Below are 5,000 nucleotides of genomic sequence, written 5' to 3' on the forward strand. Positions count from 1 at the left end.
CCGCCTGGGAATACCAGGTGCTGTATGCTCTTTTGCTCATTCACTTAGAAACTGACATCTTGCAATATGCACAAGTAGTCCTTCATGAAAGGGGCTGGAAGCTGTTTTCATTTTGACACGAGAGAGAGAGAGAGAGAGAGACTACCTTGCATTGTCAATTGCTAAATCTGTATATGGATAAGTAGCCTATGGTTGTCAACGTATTTTGTACGGCCATACCAGCCTGGCAACGCCCGATCTCGTCTGATCTCGGAAGCTAAGCAGGGTCGGGCCTGGTTAGTACTTGGATGGGAGACCGCCTGGGAATACCAGGTGCTGTATGCTCTTTTGCTCATTCACTTAGAAACTGAAATCTTGCAATATGCACAAGTAGTCCTTCATGAAAGGGGCTGGAAGCTGTTTTCATTTTGACACGAGAGAGAGAGAGAGAGACCACCTTGCATTGTCAATTGCTAAATCTGTATATGGATAAGTAGCCTATGGTTGTCAACTTATTTCGTACGGCCATACCAGCCTGGCAACGCCCGATCTCGTCTGATCTCGGAAGCTAAGCAGGGTCGGGCCTGGTTAGTACTTGGATGGGAGACCGCCTGGGAATACCAGGTGCTGTATGCTCTTTTGCTCATTCACTTAGAAACTGACATCTTGCAATATGCACAAGTAGTCCTTCATGAAAGGGGCTGGAAGCTGTTTTCATTTTGACACGAGAGAGAGAGAGAGAGAGAGAGAGAGAGAGACTACCTTGCATTGTCAATTGCTAAATCTGTATATGGATAAGTAGCCTATGGTTGTCAACTTATTTCGTACGGCCATACCAGCCTGGCAACGCCCGATCTCGTCTGATCTCGGAAGCTAAGCAGGGTCGGGCCTGGTTAGTACTTGGATGGGAGACCGCCTGGGAATACCAGGTGCTGTATGCTCTTTTGCTCATTCACTTAGAAACTGACATCTTGCAATATGCACAAGTAGTCCTTCATGAAAGGGGCTGGAAGCTGTTTTCATTTTGACACGAGAGAGAGAGAGAGAGAGAGAGAGAGAGACTACCTTGCATTGTCAATTGCTAAATCTGTATATGGATAAGTAGCCTATGGTTGTCAACTTATTTCGTACGGCCATACCAGCCTGGCAACGCCCGATCTCGTCTGATCTCGGAAGCTAAGCAGGGTCGGGCCTGGTTAGTACTTGGATGGGAGACCGCCTGGGAATACCAGGTGCTGTATGCTCTTTTGCTCATTCACTTAGAAACTGAAATCTTGCAATATGCACAAGTAGTCCTTCATGAAAGGGGCTGGAAGCTGTTTTCATTTTGACACGAGAGAGAGAGAGAGAGACCACCTTGCATTGTCAATTGCTAAATCTGTATATGGATAAGTAGCCTATGGTTGTCAACTTATTTTGTACGGCCATACCAGCCTGGCAACGCCCGATCTCGTCTGATCTCGGAAGCTAAGCAGGGTCGGGCCTGGTTAGTACTTGGATGGGAGACCGCCTGGGAATACCAGGTGCTGTATGCTCTTTTGCTCATTCACTTAGAAACTGAAATCTTGCAATATGCACAAGTAGTCCTTCATGAAAGGGGCTGGAAGCTGTTTTCATTTTGACACGAGAGAGAGAGAGAGAGACCACCTTGCATTGTCAATTGCTAAATCTGTATATGGATAAGTAGCCTATGGTTGTCAACTTATTTCGTACGGCCATACCAGCCTGGCAACGCCCGATCTCGTCTGATCTCGGAAGCTAAGCAGGGTCGGGCCTGGTTAGTACTTGGATGGGAGACCGCCTGGGAATACCAGGTGCTGTATGCTCTTTTGCTCATTCACTTAGAAACTGAAATCTTGCAATATGCACAAGTAGTCCTTCATGAAAGGGGCTGGAAGCTGTTTTCATTTTGACACGAGAGAGAGAGAGAGAGAGAGAGAGAGAGAGAGACTACCTTGCATTGTCAATTGCTAAATCTGTATATGGATAAGTAGCCTATGGTTGTCAACTTATTTCGTACGGCCATACCAGCCTGGCAACGCCCGATCTCGTCTGATCTCGGAAGCTAAGCAGGGTCGGGCCTGGTTAGTAATTGGATGGGAGACCGCCTGGGAATACCAGGTGCTGTATGCTCTTTTGCTCATTCACTTAGAAACTGACATCTTGCAATATGCACAAGTAGTCCTTCATGAAAGGGGCTGGAAGCTGTTTTCATTTTGACACGAGAGAGAGAGAGAGAGAGAGAGAGAGACTACTTTGCATTGTCAATTGCTAAATCTGTATATGGATAAGTAGCCTATGGTTGTCAACTTATTTTGTACGGCCATACCAGCCTGGCAACGCCCGATCTCGTCTGATCTCGGAAGCTAAGCAGGGTCGGGCCAGGGTCGGGCCTGGTTAGTACTTGGATGGGAGACCGCCTGGGAATACCAGGTGCTGTATGCTCTTTTGCTCATTCACTTAGAAACTGAAATCTTGCAATATGCACAAGTAGTCCTTCATGAAAGGGGCTGGAAGCTGTTTTCATTTTGACACGAGAGAGAGAGAGACCACCTTGCATTGTCAATTGCTAAATCTGTATATGGATAAGTAGCCTATGGTTGTCAACTTATTTCGTACGGCCATACCAGCCTGGCAACGCCCGATCTCGTCTGATCTCGGAAGCTAAGCAGGGTCGGGCCTGGTTAGTACTTGGATGGGAGACCGCCTGGGAATACCAGGTGCTGTATGCTCTTTTGCTCATTCACTTAGAAACTGACATCTTGCAATATGCACAAGTAGTCCTTCATGAAAGGGGCTGGAAGCTGTTTTCATTTTGACACGAGAGAGAGAGAGAGAGAGACTACCTTGCATTGTCAATTGCTAAATCTGTATATGGATAAGTAGCCTATGGTTGTCAACTTATTTCGTACGGCCATACCAGCCTGGCAACGCCCGATCTCGTCTGATCTCGGAAGCTAAGCAGGGTCGGGCCTGGTTAGTACTTGGATGGGAGACCGCCTGGGAATACCAGGTGCTGTATGCTCTTTTGCTCATTCACTTAGAAACTGACATCTTGCAATATGCACAAGTAGTCCTTCATGAAAGGGGCTGGAAGCTGTTTTCATTTTGACACGAGAGAGAGAGAGAGAGAGAGAGAGAGACCACCTTGCATTGTCAATTGCTAAATCTGTATATGGATAAGTAGCCTATGGTTGTCAACTTATTTCGTACGGCCATACCAGCCTGGCAACGCCCGATCTCGTCTGATCTCGGAAGCTAAGCAGGCTAGGGCCTGGTTAGTACTTGGATGGGAGACCGCCTGGGAATACCAGGTGCTGTATGCTCTTTTGCTCATTCACTTAGAAACTGAAATCTTGCAATATGCACAAGTAGTCCTTCATGAAAGGGGCTGGAAGCTGTTTTCATTTTGACACGAGAGAGAGAGAGAGAGAGAGAGACTACCTTGCATTGTCAATTGCTAAATCTGTATATGGATAAGAAGCCTATGGTTGTCAACTTATTTGGTACGGCCATACCAGCCTGGCAACGCCCGATCTCGTCTGATCTCGGAAGCTAAGCAGGGTCGGGCCTGGTTAGTACTTGGATGGGAGACCGCCTGGGAATACCAGGTGCTGTATGCTCTTTTGCTCATTCACTTAGAAACTGACATCTTGCAATATGCACAAGTAGTCCTTCATGAAAGGGGCTGGAAGCTGTTTTCATTTTGACACGAGAGAGAGAGAGAGAGAGAGAGACTACCTTGCATTGTCAATTGCTAAATCTGTATATGGATAAGTAGCCTATGGTTGTCAACTTATTTCGTACGGCCATACCAGCCTGGCAACGCCCGATCTCGTCTGATCTCGGAAGCTAAGCAGGGTCGGGCCTGGTTAGTACTTGGATGGGAGACCGCCTGGGAATACCAGGTGCTGTATGCTCTTTTGCTCATTCACTTAGAAACTGACATCTTGCAATATGCACAAGTAGTCCTTCATGAAAGGGGCTGGAAGCTGTTTTCATTTTGACACGAGAGAGAGAGAGAGAGAGAGAGACTACCTTGCATTGTCAATTGCTAAATCTGTATATGGATAAGTAGCCTATGGTTGTCAACTTATTTGGTACGGCCATACCAGCCTGGCAACGCCCGATCTCGTCTGATCTCGGAAGCTAAGCAGGGTCGGGCCTGGTTAGTACTTGGATGGGAGACCGCCTGGGAATACCAGGTGCTGTATGCTCTTTTGCTCATTCACTTAGAAACTGACATCTTGCAATATGCACAAGTAGTCCTTCATGAAAGGGGCTGGAAGCTGTTTTCATTTTGACACGAGAGAGAGAGAGAGAGAGAGAGAGAGAGAGAGAGACTACCTTGCATTGTCATTTGCTAAATCTGTATATGGATAAGTAGCCTATGGTTGTCAACTTATTTCGTACGGCCATACCAGCCTGGCAACGCCCGATCTCGTCTGATCTCGGAAGCTAAGCAGGGTCGGGCCTGGTTAGTAATTGGATGGGAGACCGCCTGGGAATACCAGGTGCTGTATGCTCTTTTGCTCATTCACTTAGAAACTGACATCTTGCAATATGCACAAGTAGTCCTTCATGAAAGGGGCTGGAAGCTGTTTTCATTTTGACACGAGAGAGAGAGAGAGAGACTACCTTGCATTGTCAATTGCTAAATCTGTATATGGATAAGTAGCCTATGGTTGTCAACTTATTTCGTACGGCCATACTAGCCTGGCAACGCCCGATCTCGTCTGATCTCGGAAGCTAAGCAGGGTCGGGCCAGGGTCGGGCCTGGTGAGTACTTGGATGGGAGACCGCCTGGGAATACCAGGTGCTGTATGCTCTTTTGCTCATTCACTTAGAAACTGAAATCTTGCAATATGCACAAGTAGTCCTTCATGAAAGGGGCTGGAAGCTGTTTTCATTTTGACACGAGAGAGAGAGAGACCACCTTGCATTGTCAATTGCTAAATCTGTATATGGATAAGTAGCCTATGGTTGTCAACTTATTTCGTACGGCCATACCAGCCTGGCAA

At 47.0% G+C, this 5,000-nt stretch overlaps 16 non-coding genes and 2 pseudogenes across 16 annotated transcripts in view; all 18 read left to right on the forward strand.

Moving 5' to 3' along the window:
• LOC146231886 (5S ribosomal RNA) overlaps positions 1-29 on the forward strand; it is a 119-nt gene extending 90 nt beyond the window's left edge. Inside the window, exon 1 of the ribosomal RNA XR_014744358.1 lies at positions 1-29. This exon is cut by the window's left edge and continues 90 nt beyond it. This is a non-coding gene — a ribosomal RNA (5S ribosomal RNA).
• Positions 30-205: 176 nt separating this feature from the next.
• On the forward strand, positions 206-324 carry LOC146231887 (5S ribosomal RNA). Its single transcript, XR_014745420.1, has one exon. It is a non-coding gene; the product is annotated as a 5S ribosomal RNA (ribosomal RNA).
• Positions 325-496: 172 nt separating this feature from the next.
• Positions 497-615, forward strand: LOC146231888 (5S ribosomal RNA). The gene has a single exon (XR_014744359.1). It is a non-coding gene; the product is annotated as a 5S ribosomal RNA (ribosomal RNA).
• A 186-nt stretch (positions 616-801) lies between these two features.
• On the forward strand, positions 802-920 carry LOC146231889 (5S ribosomal RNA). Its single transcript, XR_014744361.1, has one exon. It is a non-coding gene; the product is annotated as a 5S ribosomal RNA (ribosomal RNA).
• A 184-nt stretch (positions 921-1,104) lies between these two features.
• LOC146231890 (5S ribosomal RNA) lies at positions 1,105-1,223 on the forward strand. The gene has a single exon (XR_014744362.1). It is a non-coding gene; the product is annotated as a 5S ribosomal RNA (ribosomal RNA).
• A 172-nt stretch (positions 1,224-1,395) lies between these two features.
• LOC146231891 (5S ribosomal RNA) lies at positions 1,396-1,514 on the forward strand. Its single transcript, XR_014745422.1, has one exon. It is a non-coding gene; the product is annotated as a 5S ribosomal RNA (ribosomal RNA).
• A 172-nt stretch (positions 1,515-1,686) lies between these two features.
• Positions 1,687-1,805, forward strand: LOC146231892 (5S ribosomal RNA). Its single transcript, XR_014744363.1, has one exon. It is a non-coding gene; the product is annotated as a 5S ribosomal RNA (ribosomal RNA).
• Positions 1,806-1,993: 188 nt separating this feature from the next.
• LOC146231893 (5S ribosomal RNA) lies at positions 1,994-2,112 on the forward strand. Its single transcript, XR_014746283.1, has one exon. It is a non-coding gene; the product is annotated as a 5S ribosomal RNA (ribosomal RNA).
• A 182-nt stretch (positions 2,113-2,294) lies between these two features.
• Positions 2,295-2,424, forward strand: LOC146231894 (5S ribosomal RNA; annotated as a pseudogene).
• Positions 2,425-2,592: 168 nt separating this feature from the next.
• On the forward strand, positions 2,593-2,711 carry LOC146231895 (5S ribosomal RNA). The gene has a single exon (XR_014744364.1). It is a non-coding gene; the product is annotated as a 5S ribosomal RNA (ribosomal RNA).
• Positions 2,712-2,885: 174 nt separating this feature from the next.
• On the forward strand, positions 2,886-3,004 carry LOC146231896 (5S ribosomal RNA). The gene has a single exon (XR_014744365.1). It is a non-coding gene; the product is annotated as a 5S ribosomal RNA (ribosomal RNA).
• Positions 3,005-3,186: 182 nt separating this feature from the next.
• LOC146231897 (5S ribosomal RNA) lies at positions 3,187-3,305 on the forward strand. The gene has a single exon (XR_014745268.1). It is a non-coding gene; the product is annotated as a 5S ribosomal RNA (ribosomal RNA).
• Positions 3,306-3,483: 178 nt separating this feature from the next.
• On the forward strand, positions 3,484-3,602 carry LOC146231898 (5S ribosomal RNA). Its single transcript, XR_014746185.1, has one exon. It is a non-coding gene; the product is annotated as a 5S ribosomal RNA (ribosomal RNA).
• Positions 3,603-3,780: 178 nt separating this feature from the next.
• On the forward strand, positions 3,781-3,899 carry LOC146231899 (5S ribosomal RNA). The gene has a single exon (XR_014744366.1). It is a non-coding gene; the product is annotated as a 5S ribosomal RNA (ribosomal RNA).
• A 178-nt stretch (positions 3,900-4,077) lies between these two features.
• On the forward strand, positions 4,078-4,196 carry LOC146231900 (5S ribosomal RNA). Its single transcript, XR_014746186.1, has one exon. It is a non-coding gene; the product is annotated as a 5S ribosomal RNA (ribosomal RNA).
• A 190-nt stretch (positions 4,197-4,386) lies between these two features.
• LOC146231901 (5S ribosomal RNA) lies at positions 4,387-4,505 on the forward strand. The gene has a single exon (XR_014746284.1). It is a non-coding gene; the product is annotated as a 5S ribosomal RNA (ribosomal RNA).
• A 172-nt stretch (positions 4,506-4,677) lies between these two features.
• Positions 4,678-4,807, forward strand: LOC146231902 (5S ribosomal RNA; annotated as a pseudogene).
• A 168-nt stretch (positions 4,808-4,975) lies between these two features.
• The window catches only part of LOC146231903 (5S ribosomal RNA), a 119-nt gene continuing 94 nt past the window's right edge, over positions 4,976-5,000 (forward strand). Inside the window, exon 1 of the ribosomal RNA XR_014744367.1 lies at positions 4,976-5,000. This exon is cut by the window's right edge and continues 94 nt beyond it. This is a non-coding gene — a ribosomal RNA (5S ribosomal RNA).

The sequence above is a fragment of the Hypomesus nipponensis genome, chromosome 24 (assembly GCF_054491055.1).
Source record: "Hypomesus nipponensis isolate SF chromosome 24, ASM5449105v1, whole genome shotgun sequence".
Classification (NCBI taxonomy): Eukaryota; Metazoa; Chordata; class Actinopteri; order Osmeriformes; family Osmeridae; genus Hypomesus; species Hypomesus nipponensis.